Here is a 20,311-nt window from a genome sequence, read left to right on the forward strand (position 1 = left end):
ACAGGTGGGTGGGCCCCAAGACACAACCCAAAACAAAGGTGGGTACCAGGGTAAGAACTGGGATGCCACTAAGGCATGGTGCCACAACTGTAAACAGTCTGGGCACCACACCAAGGACACTTGTCCCAAAAACAAACCCCAGAACAAAATTCCTGGGGTAACCAGTGTAGCCATGGGAGATGACTCCTCAGATGAGGAGGTCTTCCTAGCCTTCAACTGGAAACAGGGCTCAACAGGTGAGTTGGAGACTCCAGAGGGAAGTAGACACTTCCACCACCTACTGGTGAATGGAATCCCAACCACTGCCCTGAGAGACACTTGTGCCAGTCACACTATTGTGCATGACAGGCTGGTGCTCTCAAACCAGTACATCCCAGGTGAGACTGCCAGGGTAAGAGTTAGCCTAGACAGGGTCACTAAGAGGCCTGTGGCTTTAGTGCCCATAGAAGTGGGTGGCACTCTTAGCTGGAGAAGGGTAGTAGTCAGTACAGACCTCCCCCTTGATTGTCTCCTTGGAAATGACTACCCAGAGGTTAGTCAGAGCCCAAGAGAGAAACTGGTCCAGTGCCAGTCCTCTCCCAAGGATTCTGGAAGTCCTGCCTCTGCAGTAAATGCAAGCAGGCCCCAGAAGAAGAAGAAAAGAAAACAGAGTAGGAAGGGTGGACAACCTTTAGCCAAGGTTACAGCAAGCCAAGGAGATTTTGCTCCAGTAGGGGAGAACTCCAAAAATGGCCCTGATAAAGTCCAACCTGACCCACAAGAAGTCCTGGCTAGTCAGGCAACTGTTAAACCTGAGTGGGTGGCTCCTCAGCTAACAGAAGAAAGAGTGGAAGAAGGGTGTTTACTACAAGATGTGGTAACCCCCCACTCTAATACAGCAGACAGGCAACCTGAACCCAAAGAAGCCTGTAACTTAGCCCCTTCCCTTGTAGGTGAAGAGCTAAAGGTGTGGTTCTGGGCACTGACAGCTGTCAGTGGCCTCTGCTGGGTGTTAGCCTTTATGGCTGCACTATCCTTGGCATGGTGGTCAGACCCCATGCCAAATAGCAAGTTAGGCCCCCTGACCCTGTTGGTCATGGTGGGGTTACTCCAGCTCTGGGTAACCTCTTTGGGTAAGCTAGGGATGACCCTGGCTAAGATAAGATTAGCAGAGGTGGATACCTCTAAACCCAAAATAAAAAGAATGGGTGGAGACATTGAAGAGACAGACAAGAGGCAATTCAGACTAGGTCCTATCACTGTGGAAGTGGGTCAGTTCCCCAAAGGGAATGACCTGAACAGAAGGATGTAAGGCAGAGTAGGCCCTGCAACTAACCAGCCTATTTCTCCTACTCTTCCTCGCCTGACAGACTAGGAAGACTCTCCCAGCTTGGGCTGAGTCTCCTGGCCTGTGAGCTGGGGGGGGCTTGTGTAAAGAAATGGCTCCCTGTTGCAGTTACCCCCCACTTTTTGCCTGATACTGATGCTGACTTGACTGAGAAGTGTGCTGGGACCCTGCTAACCAGGCCCCAGCACCAGTGTTCCTTCACCTAAAATGTACCATTGTATCCACAATTGGTACACCCTGGCATTCAGATAAGTCCCTTGTAACTGGTACTTCTAGTACCAAGGGCCCTGATGCCAAGGAAGGTCTCTAAGGGCTGCAGCATGTCTTATGCCACCCTAGAGACCCCTCACTCAGCACAGACACACTGCTTACAAGCCTGTGTGTGCTAGTGAGAACAAAATGAGTAAGTCGACATGGCACTCCCCTCAGGGTGCCATGCCAGCCTCTCACTGCCTATGCAGTATAGGTAAGACACCCCTCTAGCAGGCCTTACAGCCCTAAGGCAGGGTGCACTATACCATAGGTGAGGGTACCAGTGCATGAGCACTGTGCCCCTACAGTGTCTAAACAAAACCTTAGACATTGTAAGTGCAGGGTAGCCATAAGAGTATATGGTCTGGGAGTCTGTGTTACACGAACTCCACAGCACCATAATGGCTACACTGTAAACTGGGAAGTTTGGTATCAAACTTCTCAGCACAATAAATGCACACTGATGCCAGTGTACATTTTATTGTAAAATACACCACAGAGGGCACCTTAGAGGTGCCCCCTGAAACTTAACCAACTAGCTGTGTAGGCTGACTGGTTCCAGCAGCCTGCCACACTAGAGACATGTTGCTGGCCCCATGGGGAGAGTGCCTTTGTCACTCTGAGGCCAGTAACAAAGCCTGCACTGGGTGGAGATGCTAACACCTCCCCCAGGCAGGAGCTGTGACACCTGGCGGTGAGCCTCAAAGGCTCACCCCTTTGTCACAGCCCAGCAGGGCACTCCAGCTTAGTGGAGTTGCCCGCTCCCTCCGGCCACGGCCCCCACTTTTGGCGGCAAGGCTGGAGGGAACAAAGAAAGCAACAAGGAGGAGTCACTGGCCAGTCAGGACAGCCCCTAAGGTGTCCTGAGCTGAAGTGACTCTGACTTTTAGAAATCCTCCATCTTGCAGATGGAGGATTCCCCCAATAGGGTTAGGATTGTGACCCCCTCCCCTTGGGAGGAGGCACAAAGAGGGTGTACCCACCCTCAGGGCTAGTAGCCATTGGCTACTAACCCCCCAGACCTAAACACGCCCTTAAATTTAGTATTTAAGGGCTACCCTGAACCCTAGAAAATTAGATTCCTGCAACTACAAGAAGAAGGACTGCCTAGCTGAAAACCCCTGCAGAGGAAGACCAGAAGACGACAACTGCCTTGGCTCCAGAAACTCACCGGCCTGTCTCCTGCCTTCCAAAGATCCTGCTCCAGCGACGCCTTCCAAAGGGACCAGCGACCTCGACATCCTCTGAGGACTGCCCCTGCTTCGAAAAGACAAGAAACTCCCGAGGACAGCGGACCTGCTCCAAGAAAGGCTGCAACTTTGTTTCCAGCAGCTTTGAAAGAACCCTGCAAGCTCCCCGCAAGAAGCGTGAGACTTGCAACACTGCACCCGGCGACCCCGACTCGGCTGGTGGAGATCCAACACCTCAGGAGGGACCCCAGGACTACTCTGATACTGTGAGTACCAAAACCTGTCCCCCCTGAGCCCCCACAGCGCCGCCTGCAGAGGGAATCCCGAGGCTTCCCCTGACCGCGACTCTTTGAATCCAAAGTCCCGACGCCTGGGAGAGACCCTGCACCCGCAGCCCCCAGGACCTGAAGGACCGGACTTTCACTGGAGAAGTGACCCCCAGGAGTCCCTCTCCCTTGCCCAAGTGGAGGTTTCCCCGAGGAATCCCCCCCTTGCCTGCCTGCAGCGCTGAAGAGATCCCGAGATCTCTCATAGACTAACATTGCGAACCCGACGCCTGTTTCTACACTGCACCCGGCCGCCCCCGCGCTGCTGAGGGTGAAATTTCTGTGTGGGCTTGTGTCCCCCCCGGTGCCCTACAAAACCCCCCTAGTCTGCCCTCCGAAGACGCGGGTACTTACCTGCTGGCAGACTGGAACCGGGGCACCCCCTTCTCCATTGAAGCCTATGCGTTTTGGGCACCACTTTGAACTCTGCACCTGACCGGCCCTGAGCTGCTGGTGTGGTAACTTTGGGGTTGCTCTGAACCCCCAACGGTGGGCTACCTTGGACCAAGAACTGAACCCTGTAAGTGTCTTACTTACCTGGTAAAACTAACAAAAACTTACCTCCCCTAGGAACTGTGAAAATTGCACTAAGTGTCCACTTTTAAAACAGCTATTTGTCAATAACTTGAAAAGTATACATGCAATTTTTATGATTTAAAGTTCCTAAAGTACTTACCTGCAATACCTTTCGAATGAGGTATTACATGTAGAATTTGAACCTGTGGTTCTTAAAATAAACTAAGAAAAGATATTTTTCTATATAAAAACCTATTGGCTAGATTTGTCTCTGAGTGTGTGTACCTCATTTATTGTCTATGTGTATGTACAACAAATGCTTAACACTACTCCTTGGATAAGCCTACTGCTCGACCACACTACCACAAAATAGAGCATTAGTATTATCTCTTTTTACCACTATTTTATCTCTAAGGGGAACCCTTGGACTCTGTGCATGCTATTCCTTACTTTGAAATAGCACATACAGAGCCAACTTCCTACAATAACCATTTGTGGAACTTGCTGCCATTGAAAGTAGCTTTCTTGCCAGTGCTGTTTGGTGATGTTGTTTATGCAAACCATCTCTGAGGCCTTTTAACGTGCTGGTTCTGGATCATCTTTGGCAATTGCAGGAAACTTGCCTCTTGTTGTATCGGCCTTTAGCATTATTACTCCGTACGATGTATATCTCTGTTGCATAGTGGCACAGTACCTCTCTTTACGGGCTTACCAGCAGGTTCTTGGCCAAAGATGTGTAAACTTCTCAGTGAAGCTTTCATTATCGTTACTTGCTTTACCCCGACTGGAGTGGTGCTTTGACTGCCCATACGCCAAACATTGATTCTCCACTTCGACTCTTGCACTCATGACACACATGAGCAGTTTGCTTCACCAAAGCAAACTCTCTAGGAGAACACTGTCACTCTTCTGGTTATGTATCCCCTATCTTGTTGTAGTTGTAGCATCCTCACCAGCCTGGGGACCTGCCAATGACTGCACCACAAACAAAGCTTGGTATTACAGGTCTTAATTCATCTGCGTGTGACTGCAAACTCGACATTCTAAACTGGCATTCACTTCACTACATTGGAACCCTTACGTCACAGCCCTGCAGAGTCCACCAGGAGCCGAAAGGAGTCCATTGTTGCTAACTCACATGACACTACAGCTTTATTGTTCCTCCTTGCACTCTGATTATTGTCCTTAGAGTTTGGTGAGGTGGATAATGCCATTTTCAGCCTCTTATGGGACAATGTACACGCCTGGTTAAACCAGCCTACAGGTGGTGGGTTTTTAGCGACATTTTTTAACGTCAGCCCCTTATCCACAGTGGTGCATATAGCACTGAGGGCAACAGTGACATTTGCTGGAGACTCCTCCTCCGAGATCAATACTAAAATCTCTAATAAGTATATGCTGGAAAGCCTTGTTGACCAGTCTTTCTCATTTAATCTTAATGCCATTATTACACGAGTGAAATAATGCCACATTCTCTCACTGCCACCTGTCACCCATCAAAAGTAATTGAAGGACTAGTGGATTATGGTCACTGAAACAGGAGGCGAATACATTATAATCTAATATTAATTCTGCTAAATCCTGGGACAAAAAGAAACAGTCAATCTTACTTCCTACCCCAATATAAGTAGGGAGTGAAGAAAATCCATCTGCTTTATATTCTTTAGCAAATGTCAGGCATTTGGAAATGAAAATCCTGTCCAGTGCCTCTTCGAAAGGAGTGTGCGGGTAATGTAAATAATCACCCCTCTTTTACATCAATTCCAAAAGACGAGAGATTCCCCCCCCTTTCCGCACAACCTCGTTTCAAAATCCCTCCCCAGATTATTAATGACTCCTTATTACAGTGGTTTTTTAAAGTTTTTAATGCCCGTAGAAAGAAAATAATCATTGAGCCCCCTCCGAATTTTTCACAATTATTCTATTAAGTTGGCAATGTTTAAATATGTCTAGATTTATTTAAACATTGCATTTACTTTATGTTACTTTTTAAAGAAGGCAATAAATGTTTTTCTCCTAAAAACAAAATATAACATTGTTATATGCATAATTCTTCTTTTGACCAGAGCCTGGTGCTGCCCCCTGGGATCACTTGAGGCCCCCTCGGAGCGCCCGCACCCTAGTTTGAAGTCCCCTGCCTTATTATGAAAGCCCAGGAAGTTCATTAGGACATTCTCCATATCATCAATCACAGTTGTTGCACAGGAATCGAACATATTGTAAAACAAATTCACTAGAATACCATCAATATCGAATTTGCAGTAATGCCAACTGAAAAATAGGTGTAAAAGTGATTATACTAGTTGAAAGGCTTATTAATTTAATAGAGAATTAAATGGCTAAATCCCACTGCGCCCTTCCCGCGTGAGATGGACTAGGTGAGCTACAGAGTGTGTAAAAACCAACCATTTATACTAAAGTCCTCTAACGACCAGGTCTCTTGCAGTAAGACAGTGTCTGCATTGTTGGTAACAGAGAACCAATCGGGATTATTTAGTTTAGTGTGAACACAATCTGTATTCCATGACAGGATTCTAAGCCCTCTTTGATCAGCCATAATAGCCCCTGGGGTGGACTCTGAGTCAGATAGGGCAGATAAAGAGCCCCTGTCAGAGGCCCCCTCCTGCTCCATGAGCACCTAGTCCACTTGCCCCATTATATCAGTATCAAAGCATGACTGGGCCTCTGAAGTCAAATTAGTGCAGAGTCAGTCCAAGTCATCCAAAGATGAAAGGGCTTCAAAAGAGTTATGCATTTCCACAATAAAATATGGTTCACTGGCCCCCTGTTGAATTTACATTTACTATCATAAATCTTGTTGAGAGCACCCCCAGCCTGTAACAATTATCTAAGGGAAGACCCTAAATAGAGCTGGGGACTTTGGAGCCAGCTGTGAAAACACTTCAATAACGATTTAATCATATTGGATGACTTGGAATTGATAATTACACAGTTTCCGCACACTGTGTTTTTTCCGGGTCCAATCCAGGGAGTCCTTCTGACTATTAATATTTCATTGGAGAAATCGAGGCGCCATCCAGAACCTCTCAACAGCCAATAGGTTACTTTATTTTTCACAGCAGAGGAATCGCGTCTCATATTTGGGGTAATAGCTGGAACATTCTTCAGGGCCAAGACATATGGGATTCACTCTGGTGGAAGCTATGGGAAGGTATTAACCATGGACCCAGGGGCTCTGTTGACAAGCACAGAAACTCTCCCTCCTCCACTTCCCTCTGGACCTTCCTGAAGCCTGCTAACCTTCCACCCCTTGCTCATTCCCCTCCACCCTCAGATACAGTGAGGACATAATAGGTAGAGCAGTGGGCCCTGGTGGAGCACACATATAGCTGGAGGACATAACCTCTGCAGATGACACAACTGAAGGTGCTGGTGCCGGAGGCTGAGCAATTAGCATAGAGTTCAGCTTGGACAGTTAAGACTCCCCAGGCGATCCAAAATTGGTTCAAGCTTGCTCCCTTAATAACTCAATAACCTTACAGAGATCTTCTACTATGTCTGTGGATTTGTTGTTTTCTCCAGCCCCAGTGTCCAAACAGATGGAAGAAGTGGACAGATATAGCCTCTTTAGATTTAACCCATCTTCAACTCTCTTCCTTTTGGCTGTCTTGCCCTTTGCTTTAATTACACAAGGTCGACCTTGGAATTTCACCCCTCAGGCTCCTCAGTGAGAAGCAGTAACCGAGGGGCTCGGTGGTTTGACTACATGCCCTACCTTCCCAGCTTTCTCCTCTTTAGTATTAGACTCAACACTAGGTGCCTCTTTCATAGTCCCTGGACCTCTGGGAGATAAGGAGGGGAAGGTGAGGGACAGGTGGCCCTCCACCAGCTCAGTCCCCTTGCTGATAACCCCGACCTCCCTCTGCAAAAACCAGTCAACGGTGGTCCCAGGAGCAGAGTTGGGGGCGATCTCGATTCGTTTACGCTTCCCCATTAGAAGCACACAGGAAGAATACCCCACGGAAGATATAAACAAAAGAGAAAGTTGTCAACCGAACCATGTAGATGATGAGAGGGGTGACCCAGCTGAATCTCCGCAGGGCAATGACAGCCGAAGCCAGGCCCGCTCTTGGCCCTGGCATACACCCGGATGCCTCCTGCTTGAACATGTTGTGATTAAGCGCATTGTCCGCGGAAAGATGCCCACCTCCTGTGCTTGCAAGGTGGCTGTAGTGCCCCAACAGCAGTTTCTCCTGGCAGTATAAAACGCGCCTCCTGGAACACATTGCGCTTCCGTGTACTGGCTGTGGAAAGAAGCCTGCCTCCTGGGCTTGCAAGCTTCCTGGAGGCTGTAGCCCCCAACAGCAGTTTCTTCTAGCAGTATAAAATGCGTCCCATGCCCGCAGGAACACATTGCGCTTCAGTGCGCTGGTCGCAGAAAGATGTCCGCCTTCTGGGCTTGCAAGGTGTCTGGGGGGCTGTAGTCTCCCTGCAGCAGTTCCTCCTGTAGGTGTAAAGCACGTCTTTTTTCCTGCGATGTCAGATTTTCAAAAGCAATATACCGTTATGTCTGCTGGGCTCTTCAGGTTGCGGGGATATATAGGGCTTGTAGGTGCATCAAGAACCCTAGATACCCAGAGCCAATAAATGAGCTGCACCTTGCAATGGGTTTTCATTCTACACCGGGTATACAGCAATTCACTTGGTGAAATATAAAGAGTGAAAAATAGGTATTAAGAAAACCTTTGTATTTCCAAAATGAGCACAGGATAAGGTGTTGAGAATCAGTGGTTATTTGCACATCTCTGAATTCCAGGGACCCCATACTAGCATGTGCATTACAGGGCATTTCTCAAATAGACGTCCTTTTTACACAGTGTCTTACATTTGGAAGGAAAAAATGTAGAGAAAGACAAGGGGCAATAACACTTGTTCTTCTATTCTGTGTTCCCCCAAGTCTCCCGATAAAAATGGTAACTCACTTGCGTTGGTAGGCCTAATGCCTGCGACAGGAAACGCAACATGGACACATCACATTTTTACATTGAAATCTGATGTGTTTTTTGGAAAGTGCCTAGCTGTTGATTTTGGCCTCTAGCTCAGCCGGCACCTAGGGAAACCTAGCAAACCTATGTTTTTGAAAAGTAGACACCCAGGGGAATTCAGAATGGGGTGACTTGTGGGGCTCTCGCCAGGTTCTGTTACCCAGAATCCTTTGCAAACCTCAAAATTTGGCAAAAAAACACTTTTTCCCCAGATTTAGGTGATAGAAAGTTCTGCAATCTGAGAGGAGCCACAGATTTCCTTCCATCCAGTGTTCCTCCAAGTCTCCCGATAAAAATGGTACCTCACTTGTGTGGGTGGCCCGGGTGCCTGCAACAGGAAAAGGCCAAAAACGTGTAGAGATTGAGGGGATAGCACAGCGAGTTGATAAGCACAATTTTTTTCTTTTATACATTTTTAGGCTGACTCTGCTTTGGGGTATAATTTTACTTGGGAGACTGTGGGGAATGCTGCGTGGTAGGAAATTTGGTGGGGCGCGGTCATCCTACAAAGAAAAGCGTGGAAAGTATGCTTTCTTAAGCAAATTTTGAGGTTAGCAGAGGATTCTGGGTAAGAAAATGTTGGGGGATCCACGCAAGCCACACCTCCCTGGACCCGGGTGTATAGTTTAAAAAAAAAGTCTGGGTTTGGTAGGTTTCCCTAGATTCTAGGTCTTCAAACTGGGGGGCGGGTGCCTAGGTGCCATTTCCCCCCTTCCCCCGGAAACATAGGTAGTTTTGTAATAGATCATTTTGATTTGTCCACATCCTTCTGTGATGTTCCAAACACTAAAGTTATGAAAAGAAACACACTTAGGTTATGTGAAAAAGACCCCTCACCCATCAATCAAGTTGGTGGCATGCTTCATCATCGGGCTCCCACCTGAGACACCTAGCGTGTCACAAGTGTGCTGCGACGCCTGATTACAGCGGAGCAGGTTTTGTCATTTGTACCACACATACTGGTTGGATTTGACACGAGGGTGAGTGATGGTTCAGTAGATCAAATTTTATTAACAAGAGACTTCACAAAAATGAAATGCACTGTTAATAACTGAAAGGCCAAAAAACTGAACCAATGACTCACAGCTCATGAGCTGTAAAGCCGCGACAAGGCACCAAACCGCTTTACAGCCCATTTACACACATTTCATACATGACATGCACAAGAGCATTCACGCTGCCAGCCGCGGGCCCAGCACATTACAACACACATCAATAGACAGCACTATTCAAGGGCACATCACTTTTATGCCCCGACATGCCTGACACAGCAATCACACCAGCTGATGGGAGTGTGTGGACTGGCGTTTGGTTAGCAGTGTGTTGCAGTGGCCAACAGCAAGTCACTATTTACACCGCCAGCCAAGTGCCACTCCACGCACACCGCCAGTCAAGCGCCACTCCATGCACACCACCATCACTTTTTTTTTTAAACAACAAAGAACTAAATACATGACAGTAAGGCCAACCGTGAAACTGAACATATGAAAATATAAAACAGGCAGTTTACGCTCACAGTAATTCCCAATAATGTTTTTGAGTGTGGTAACTCTTGAAACAGCCACCCACACACAGCCCAGGCTTTGAAGGACAATCAGGGCAGTACATCCTAGTCTCCTTCCGGATACCTCTTTGAGCACAGACTCTACATCTCTTAGCAGGAAAGTCTTTCTTTTTTGGCCGTGGTAGGAATGTGCTCAGCAAAGGGGCGATCTTTCAATCTAGCCACGTCCGCCACCACTGTCTCTCTAGGGACTCTTGCCTGTTCCAGCACAACAAGGCTCGCTATGACAGACTCCTGAAATTTCACAAATGTCATCCTTGACTCTGGAGAACTATTCTTGAACACAACAAAAGCATTAAAAGTTGCCAAGTGGAACAGATGAACCGCTAATTTCTTATACCAAACATAAGCCCTACGAGCAGCAGTGTAAGGTTCCAGCCTCTGATCTACTCTATCAACACTACCCATGTGCTTATTGTAATCTAAAATGCACACAGGTTTGCTCACTTCAGCAACTTGACCCCAAAGAGCCACAGATTAAGTACTCTCATCATGGATGGTAGTTAGCATGTACACATCCCTCCTGTCTGCAAATTTCAGAGCTAGCAGCTCATCATACCTCAGGGCACTGTACTGTCCCTTCTCAAGTTTATTACAGACAAGCTCTCTTGGATAGCCTTTCCGGTTAGAGCGGATTGTCCCACAAGCAACAGTGTCCACTCTGAAGAATTCCTTGAACAACTGCACTCCAGTGTAGAAATTATCTACGTACAAATGGTGACCTTTGTTAAACAGTCGTCTACCAAGTTCCCACACAATTTTCTCGCTAACTCCAAAAGTGGGCGGACAACCAGGGGGGTCAATACTGGAATCCCTACCAGTCTAGACCTGGAAATTATAAACATATCCTGTACTACTTTCAGTCAGCATATGCAATTTAATTCCATACTGTGCAAAACGAAACGACCCTTGAACAGGACCAAAGACTCATCTACAGATATTTTTTTGCCTGGAACATAGACCTCTGAAAACCGATCTACAAAATGATCAAGGACAGGACTAATCTTAAAAAGACGGTCAGAATCAAGGTGATCTCGTGGCAAGGCTAAAGCATTATCAATAAAATGCTGCACCTGAAGAAAAGCTCATACCGGTTACGACTCATGATTGCAGGAAAATAGCAGTTGCCATCAAGGGACTAGTAGACCAATATGAAGACTGTGATGGCTTCCTTAGCAGACCCATCAAAAAAGTTAAACCCAAGAACTTTTTAAACTCTTCCAGATTTGTGGGAATCCACCGGCTAGCTCTAGAGTATGGCCTAAGTATGACAGCGTTGTCCCTCAAATACTGCTCTGCATACAAATTAGTCTGCTCAACAATCTCTTCCAAAAATACATCGTCCATAAACAACTGAAAGAAATTGACAGGCAAAAAGTTTTCCATATTCACTCTACACCCTGGGAGACCAGTAAAGGCAAGCAACTGTGGCTGCTCCATGTTTGGGGCAACCCAGAGTTCAGGTCTTCCAATGGGAAGCCTTTCAGCCGCTGGCTGCCTGCACCAAAAAGCACACCAACAACCTGCTGAGCGGTCATCCTACGGCTAGCCATGATCCTTCCTATGAAAAGTAACTGGACAAATGCACCACCAACAACTAGCACTGTGTAAGATAAGTAATAAACAAAGTGTGGCTTTATCACAAAGAGTTATGTACTCAAAAACTATACCACTCAATTGCCTGAAAAAGCTAGACTCACCAGCAACTACTCTGCACAGCCATCACCAATGATATCCCACTAAAAAGAAAAAAGAAAAGGAAATACACATAAGACAACACAAATATTGTGCACTAATCTAAAGACAATTTCACACACAATCCTGCATTTAGTACACCACTTACAAAATGTCATTTATGCATGGCAACAATAGTCATTTGGAGTAAATTGTTTTTACTTACCTAATACATGCAACTATGCAAACCGCAGGTCAACCACTGCCAAAACATCAAGGAGCCACAGCAAAGGAAGCAAAAGCTTTTAACTAGAACAGAAATGGGAAATAAACTGTTATAATCCCAATTGCAAACACTTCGCCAGTTGACCAACACCCTGCCACCAAACATTTAGAAATTTTCCCTGGTGTCTAGTGGTCTCTGGCACCCCTCGGGGCAGATGGGCCTAAAAAAAAAACTAGGCTGATCTGCTCCCCTTGGGAGCAGAGCTGCCCAACAGTGCTTTGTCCCCTTTGGGGGGGCGATCCTTGCCAAAGAAGGCATCCCCCACCCCCCACACACAAAAAAACAAAAGGGAAAAAAACAACCTGGTGTCTTGGTGGCTTCTGCCCACCTTGGGGGCAGATAGGCCTAAAAAGAGAAGTCAAAATTGTTTTTTTCTTCATAATTAAAATCCAAATACAATGATTGGCCGGATTCGAACCCCACATATCACAGAGAGAATAGGGTGTGCTACTTGGCATGGTAAAGGTTCAAAACCTTGGGAGTTATTTTAATCCCTAAATATACTAAATCTTTCTTGGCCACTGGAAGGGAGTAGAGCCCACCAATGCTTCCATCTCTGGCCTGGGCAGGGTCATGCGTACAACAAAACATTGGTAGATATGAATGCAATAACCTGCCACTGTTTTGTAGCAAGCTAATTCCTGCTGTAGAGCTGTTAAGGATGTTGAAGGGGAGGTGAGAAAGAGTAATACGTCATCTGCAAGTAGCATATTTTGGGATCTACAGAGCCAAAGGAAATCCCTCAGATCGTGGGGGTAGCCCTGGCCCTGATTTTGGCTGTGAGGGGTTCTATATTCAAAGAAAATGAGAGCGCAAAAGAGAGTGGTGAAAGCGGACACCCGTGACCTGTGCCACATTCTTGCTTTAAGAATTGTGAGTCTACCCCGTTGACCATCACCTGTGATAGTGGATTTGCATAGTTCGTCTGGACTGTGGCTATGAAACGTTTGCTCATGCCAAATTTACAGAGATTGAAGAAGAGAAATGTCTTGTCTTCTCGGTCAAAGTCTTTTTAGGTGTTTAATACCAGAGGAATTGCCGGGATATGTTTTTTGGTGGCCCTTTTGACTAGGTGCAGGTATGTGGAATTCCTGTGGGTGTCTGGACATATTGTATGGGGTCAAGGGCAACAAGTTTTCATGTTTATTTTGTGCTTGGGACAAGTAGGCACAACCCCCTGCAGCACAAACCCTTTGGCTAACAGTTTAGAGAGAAGGGACCTGTCTGCAGTTGAGGTAATATGTGTGTCCATATGTTAATGCTGTTCGAACTTGTATTTATGGTTAATTGATTAAAAGCCTTCATTATTGGGGTGAGCGCTGTAAATAAACGTTTTAAGGTCCAGAAAAACAAAAAAGTGTACACACAAACGTTCAACAATATTAGGCTAACTATAATGCTCCCAGAATGCTCTCTGACTAGATGCACATGCTTGCAGAAGCTTGTAAGCAAGAGTGAGGATTCTTTGCTTTCAAAATAAAGTGTTCAGAAAAAATGCAAGTAGGAAAAAAACCTTTTCGCTACTATGAAATTTTAGGTGCTATTTCTTTGAAGCGTCATTTAGTAAAATGTGTTGACGCATGCTAGTATTTCCAAAAAATATTCCTAATTGAAAATCAGTGGTATCGTTTTGAACAAGAATATGGGAAGCATGAAAATAAACAAGCACTGGCAAAGCCAATCGATCAAACATTTTTTTGCGAGTCTTCGGCCTTCCCATTGCCAATCCCCGAAAAGTCAGTGTGCCTTTCAGTCACTGTTGCCAAACTCTGGAATTCTCTTCTTTTTTATATTTCTGATTGATGCCTGATAACCTTGTTTGTACAAAGCTTCTAAAACCTTGGCAATTTGTTCAATAAAACATTAACCCCTGGCTGCAGCTTCCTCTCCCTTAGTACCAGAAAACTATAATTGGTATTACTGTGCTCCTCAAATAACTGAATAAATAAATGTCATAGAAGCATTCTTACTTATCCCAATACATGCTGTGGATGTCACCATTTAATGATAGATGTATTTATGTCAGTGTCAGTTCATGCTGTAATCATTGTATTGCACATCCAGTTTTTTTGTTGTAATCCATGTTGTCAGTAGAGTCATGTTAACCAATTTGACCTGTTTCTTGATGTGTGCTTGGTAATTGGATTACAGAAATCTCAGTGTCCATTATAATTTTTGTTGTGAACATTGGTAGTGGCTGATCAGCAGTGTGCTCTGGACCTCATTACAAGGTTGCAAATGTTTTTGTTCATATATGAATAAAATACCGTGGTCACTAGATTATGTTTATATTATTTCTAAGCTAATGCGCGGTGACTATCACTTACAGTTGCGTTCCTGGCTGTTGTTACTTCATTTCCATATAGCAAAACAAACAAATTGATTGTTTTTTTAATGCTGATATTTGTATTTTTTGGCTTATAAAATGCTAATGCTTTTTTTTGTTGTCCCGTAAGTGAAAGAAATTCTGAATACAAGCAATGGTCAAAGGAATATCGCTCACACCAAGAATTGAAATTCAACTTTTGAGACATTAACCCTCTGTAAAGTACGAAACAGTTGTCGGAAACTTTACTCCACTAAAGAAGCTCTATAATTGTTACTGATGTGCGCTGTTTGCACAAACCACTTTTTTTCTGTGCAGAATTGATAGCAGACACCAATGGAATGATGTGTGTCTGATGAATGTGACATATTACATCATAACAAAGGAGTAAGGAATATCCCATGAATATGACAACATATTAACAGTCCAAGGAACTCTAATGAAGTGACCTACAGAGGAGAAAGGCCACACAAATGTTTAGAATGTAATAAATCTTCCCAGGCTAAAGTAACCAGGATAACAACAGAAAATGTATTCACTGGACACTAGCCACAGAACAATCTACTTATTACAGTCTTCTGCATAAAAGCCAACTCTAACAATACATCAGAATATCCCCTCAGTAGAGGCTAGCACAGAGCGTTGCCATGTAAATAAACTCTGAATATGAGAAGAGTACAGGATATGAGAAATGGCTTTCTTATAATAAATCACATGTGCCATAAAGAAAGAGATCATAACTGAGCACTAAATGTGCTTTAAAAATGCCAACTGATGCTGTAATATTGACTTTATACTGATGAGAAAGGAAATAGGAGACAGCTAGAATGGAGAAGTGATACCTCCAAGCTATTAACTTAGCTGAGCACCTATACACAGTGGGACAATCAGTAGAAAGGATTTACCTAATTTGTGAAGTTAAATACACTTGTGCACTTCAGTGAAGTTCACAACTTTGCAGTTCTAATACTAGTGCTAAGAATTTACAATGTAGAGAAGTTATTTTTCATTTATATGTGTAAGTAAAATTTAGCTAACATGAAATTACTAAGCTGGACAGACACAGGAGAAGCTACATGCGTTTACTCAGTATCTCTGCAATTTTTTTACAAGAATGTAATAATTTAAACTTAGTGTATGCATAATGGAGGCTGTGCACAAATGCCCTAAATGTGACAGATTTCTATATAAATACACATATGGCAAAAAATCAAGGACATCTATACATATTAAGACACAACAAATCTACAATGTTTACCAAGCCTTTTATTAGAAAAAGCCATTTGATGGTAGGCAAACAAAACCATACGGAAGAAGAAACATTTCAATTCCTCAAATGTAAAGGTTTTATCACAAATGGTTTGCTCATTGGACAAAAGTCTGGCTATGCTGAACCAAGACCATATACATGCACTGGGTATGACCAGACGTTCATTCCAAAGGGACTGCTGATTATACATCAACAAACTAATACTGGTAACAAACCATGTGAATGTTCTGAATGTGACAAGACTTTCAATCAAAAGGGTGACCTAGTACTTCATCACAGAAATCACACAAGAGAGAAACCCTACAAATGTTCTGAGTGTGACAAGACTTTCAAGGAAAAGAGACATTTATCATCACATGAGAAAATTCACACTGGGGAAAAACCATATAGATGTTCTGAATGTAATAAGCCTTTCCGTCAAAAAACAAATCTGATGAGACATCAGAGATCACACACTGGCGAGAAACCCTACAAATGTTCTGAGTGTGACAAGTGTTTCATTGGAAAGAGCCAGCTAATAATACATCAAAGAAATCACACCGGTGAGACACCATATAAATGTTCTGAATGTGACAAGACTTTCAAGAAAAAGTGGGATTTATCATCACATGAGAGAATTCACACTGGGGAAAAACCGTATCGATGTTCTGAATGTAATAAGGCTTACCGTCAAAATTCAGTTCTGATAAAACATCAGAGAACACACGCTGGCGAGAAACCACATAAATGTTCTGAGTGTGATAAGTGTTTCATCACAAAGAGCCGCCTAATAATACATCAAAGAAATCACACCGGCAAGAAACCTTACAAATGTTCTGAATGTGACAAGACTTTCAACGAAAAGAGTGCGTTATCATCACATGAGAGAATTCACACTGGGGAAAAACCATATAGATGTTCTGAATGTAATAAGACTTACCGTCAAAAAACAAATCTGATAACACATCAGAGATCACACACTGGCGAGAAACCGTACAAATGTTCTGAGTGCGACCAGTGTTTTATTGGAAAGAGCCAGCTGATAATACATCAAAGAAATCACACCGGTGAGACACCATATAAATGTTCTGAATGTCAAAAAGCTTTTAACAGAAGAGGTGATTTATCCATACACCAGAGAACTCACACCGGTGAGAGACCATATAAATGTTCTGAATGTGACAAGTGTTTTATCACAAAGAGCCAGCTAATAATACATCAAAGAAATCACACCGGCGAGACACCATATAAATGTTCTGAATGTCAAAAAGCTTTTAACAGAAAAGGTGATCTATCCAGCCACCAGAGAACTCACACCGGTGACAGACCATATAAATGTTCTGAATGTGACAAGACTTTCAAGCGAAAGAGTGAGTTATCATCACATGAGAGCATTCACACTGGGGAAAAACCATATAGATGTTCTGAATGTAATAAGGCTTTTTGTCGAAATTCAGTTCTGATAAGACATCAGAGAACACACGCTGGCGAGAAACCACATAAATGTTTTGAGTGTGATAAGTGTTTCATCAGAAAGGGCCAGCTAATAATACATCAAAGAAATCACACCGACGAGACACCATATAAATGTTCTGAGTGTGACAAGTGTTTCACTGGAAAGAGCCAGCTAGTAATACATCAAAGAAATCACACTGGCGAGAAACCATATAAATGTTCTGAATGTCAAAAAGCTTTTAACAGAAGAGGGGGTCTATCCAGTCACCAGAGAACTCACACCGGTGACAGACCATATAAATGTTCTGAATGTGACAAGACTTTCAAGCGAAAGAGTGAGTTATCATCACATGAGAGCATTCACACTGGGGAAAAACCATATAGATGTTCTGAATGTAATAAGGCTTTCCGTCAAAATTCAGTTCTGATAACACATCAGAGAACACACGCTGGCGAGAAACCACATAAATGTTTTGAGTGTGATAACTGTTTTAACACAAAGAGCCACCTAATAATACATCAAAGAAATCACACCGGCGAGAAACCATACAAATGTTCTGAATGTCAAAAAGCTTTTAAGGGATTAAGTGGACTATCCAGTCACCAGAGAACTCACACCGGTGAGAAACCATATAAATGTTCTGAATGTGACAAGACTTTCCAGGGAAAGAGTGAGTTATCATCACATGAGAGAATACACACTGGGGAGAAACCATATAAATGTTCTGAATGTAATAAGGCTTTCCGTCAAAAAACAAATCTGATGAGGCATCAGTGGACACACACTGGCGAGAAACCATACAAATGTTCTGAGTGTGACAAGTGTTTCACTGGAAAGGGCCAACTAATAATACATCAAAGAAATCACACTGGTAAGAAACCATATAAATGTTCTGAATGTGACAAGACTTTCAAGCGAAAGAGAGATTTATCATCACATGAGAGAATTCACACCGGGGGAAAAACCATATAGATGTTCTGAATGTAATAAGGCTTTCCGTCAAAAAACACATCTGATAACACATCAGAGATCACACACTGGCGAGAAACCATATAAATGTTCTAAATGTAATAAGGCTTTCCGTCAAAAAACAAATCTGATGAGACATCAGCGGACACACACTGGCGAGAAACCGTAAAAATGTTCTGAGTGTGACAAGTGTTTCACTGGAAAGGGCCAACTAATAATACATCAAAGGAGTCACACCGGCGAGACACCATATAAATGTTCTGAGTGTCAAAAAGCTTTTAACGGAAGAGGTGATTTATCCATACACCAGAGAACTCACACCGGTGAGAGACCATATAAATGTTCTGAATGTGACAAGTGTTTCATCACAAAGAGCCAGCTAATAATACATCAAAGAAATCACACCGGTGAGACACCATATAAATGTTATGCGTGTGACAAGTGTTTCACTGGAAAGAGACCGCTAATAATACATCGAAGAAATCACACTGGCGAGAAACCATATAAATGTTCGGAATGTCAAAAGCTTTTAAGGGAATAAGTGAACTATGCAGTCACCAGATAACTCACACCGGTGAGAAACCATGTAAATGTTCTGAATGTGAGAAGGCTTTCAGTACAAAGGCGCCGCTCATAATACATCAGAGAGTTCACAGTGGTGAGAAACCATATAAATGTTCTGAATGTGAGAAGGCTTTCAGTACAAAGGCGCCGCTCATAATACACCAGAGAGTTTACAGTGGTGAGAAGCCATATAAATGTTCTGAATGTGAGAAGGCTTTCAGTACAAAGGCGTCGCTCATAATACATCAGAGAGTTCACAGTGGTTAGAAACCATATAAAAATTATGAATGTTCTAAAGCTTTCAGACAAAAAGGTAATCTGTTGCATCACCTGAGAAGCCACACACCTTGATTACATGTGAGGATCCAGTAACAAATGAGAGAATTTTCAACAGAGAAATCCTGTACGTTTACTTAATGTGACAACGCTTTCGAGGAAAAGGATCATGTGTCACTCCATCTGAGAAGAGATAAAGGAAAGAAATCATAGGATTGTACTAAGGGCCTGATTACGGGTTGCTGCGTTATTTATCTCCCTTTACAAATAATTATACCACAGGGTACGTTATTTATCAAGTGTAATAAATAACACCTTTTCAAGTTTATGGGGAATACCAGGCGGGCGGATTTTGGTGTTTAACGCACCAAAATCTGCATTATATCGTAAATACAGTACGTTTCCCCATGTTAAGTTTCGGTAGGTTTGACCTGCTGAAAGTTAACAAAGGTTGAGTTATTCAATGCATCCGATAAATATCGGATGCATTAAATACTTTCAAACTTGTAATTCGGACTAATTCGTAAACAGGGGTTTGCATTACAAGCAACTTGTAATCTGGCCCTTCATGTGAAATGTCTTTCACTACATAGGGTGATCATATGACAGTCACCGTAGACTGAAATCATGTAAAAATTCTGAATGTCGCAAAATATATTTTTATAAAGATGTCACTAATAATACACAAGAGATCTCATACTAGTGTGCAACCGCATGCATGTTCTGAATGTGCCAAGACCTTCAAGTAAAAAAGTCCTCTCTTATGGCATTAGACAGTCCCTACTAGGGAAATCAGAAAATCCTCTAAATATTTTGCATTTTAACAAGAATTCAATTGAAAAATTATACCTGATGCAGAGTAGATGGAGGCTTGGGCATTGAGGAACAGTGCAAGGCTACAGGAAACTATCCTTCATCTACAGAGGTACTTGCAACAGCAGTGACTTAAATGTTCAAAATACTGTACAGCGTGTGGAGATAAAACTAATTGCTGATTTCATCATTGCATGTGGCCATCCAAGTTACATTTGAAAACTGTTACAGAAGACACTGAGTACATGAATCAGGAATACACGCAGAAAAGCTGAATAACCATTTAAGCAACAGAGCAAGCAGAAGGAAACTAGACAATTGGGTGGAACTTAACATATAGTGAAAAGTACGAGGTAGTTCAGAAACCTCATACTGATTAAAGTAGAGGCATAAACAGTTATATGTGGTCATAAAAAGACAAAATGAAACCCAGAAATCATGGGTTACTCATAACATACCATACAAAGTTCTGCCCATTACCAGTAAAGGATGAGCGTCTTTCATCTACCCTTGTTCG

At 43.5% G+C, this 20,311-nt stretch overlaps 1 pseudogene; it reads left to right on the plus strand.

Annotated features, from left to right (window-relative positions):
• LOC138248893 (zinc finger protein 850-like) overlaps positions 1–20,311 on the plus strand; it is a 200,477-nt pseudogene that overhangs the window by 45,782 nt on the left and 134,384 nt on the right.

Source organism: Pleurodeles waltl, chromosome 8, assembly GCF_031143425.1.
Source record: "Pleurodeles waltl isolate 20211129_DDA chromosome 8, aPleWal1.hap1.20221129, whole genome shotgun sequence".
NCBI lineage: Eukaryota > Metazoa > Chordata > Amphibia > Caudata > Salamandridae > Pleurodeles > Pleurodeles waltl.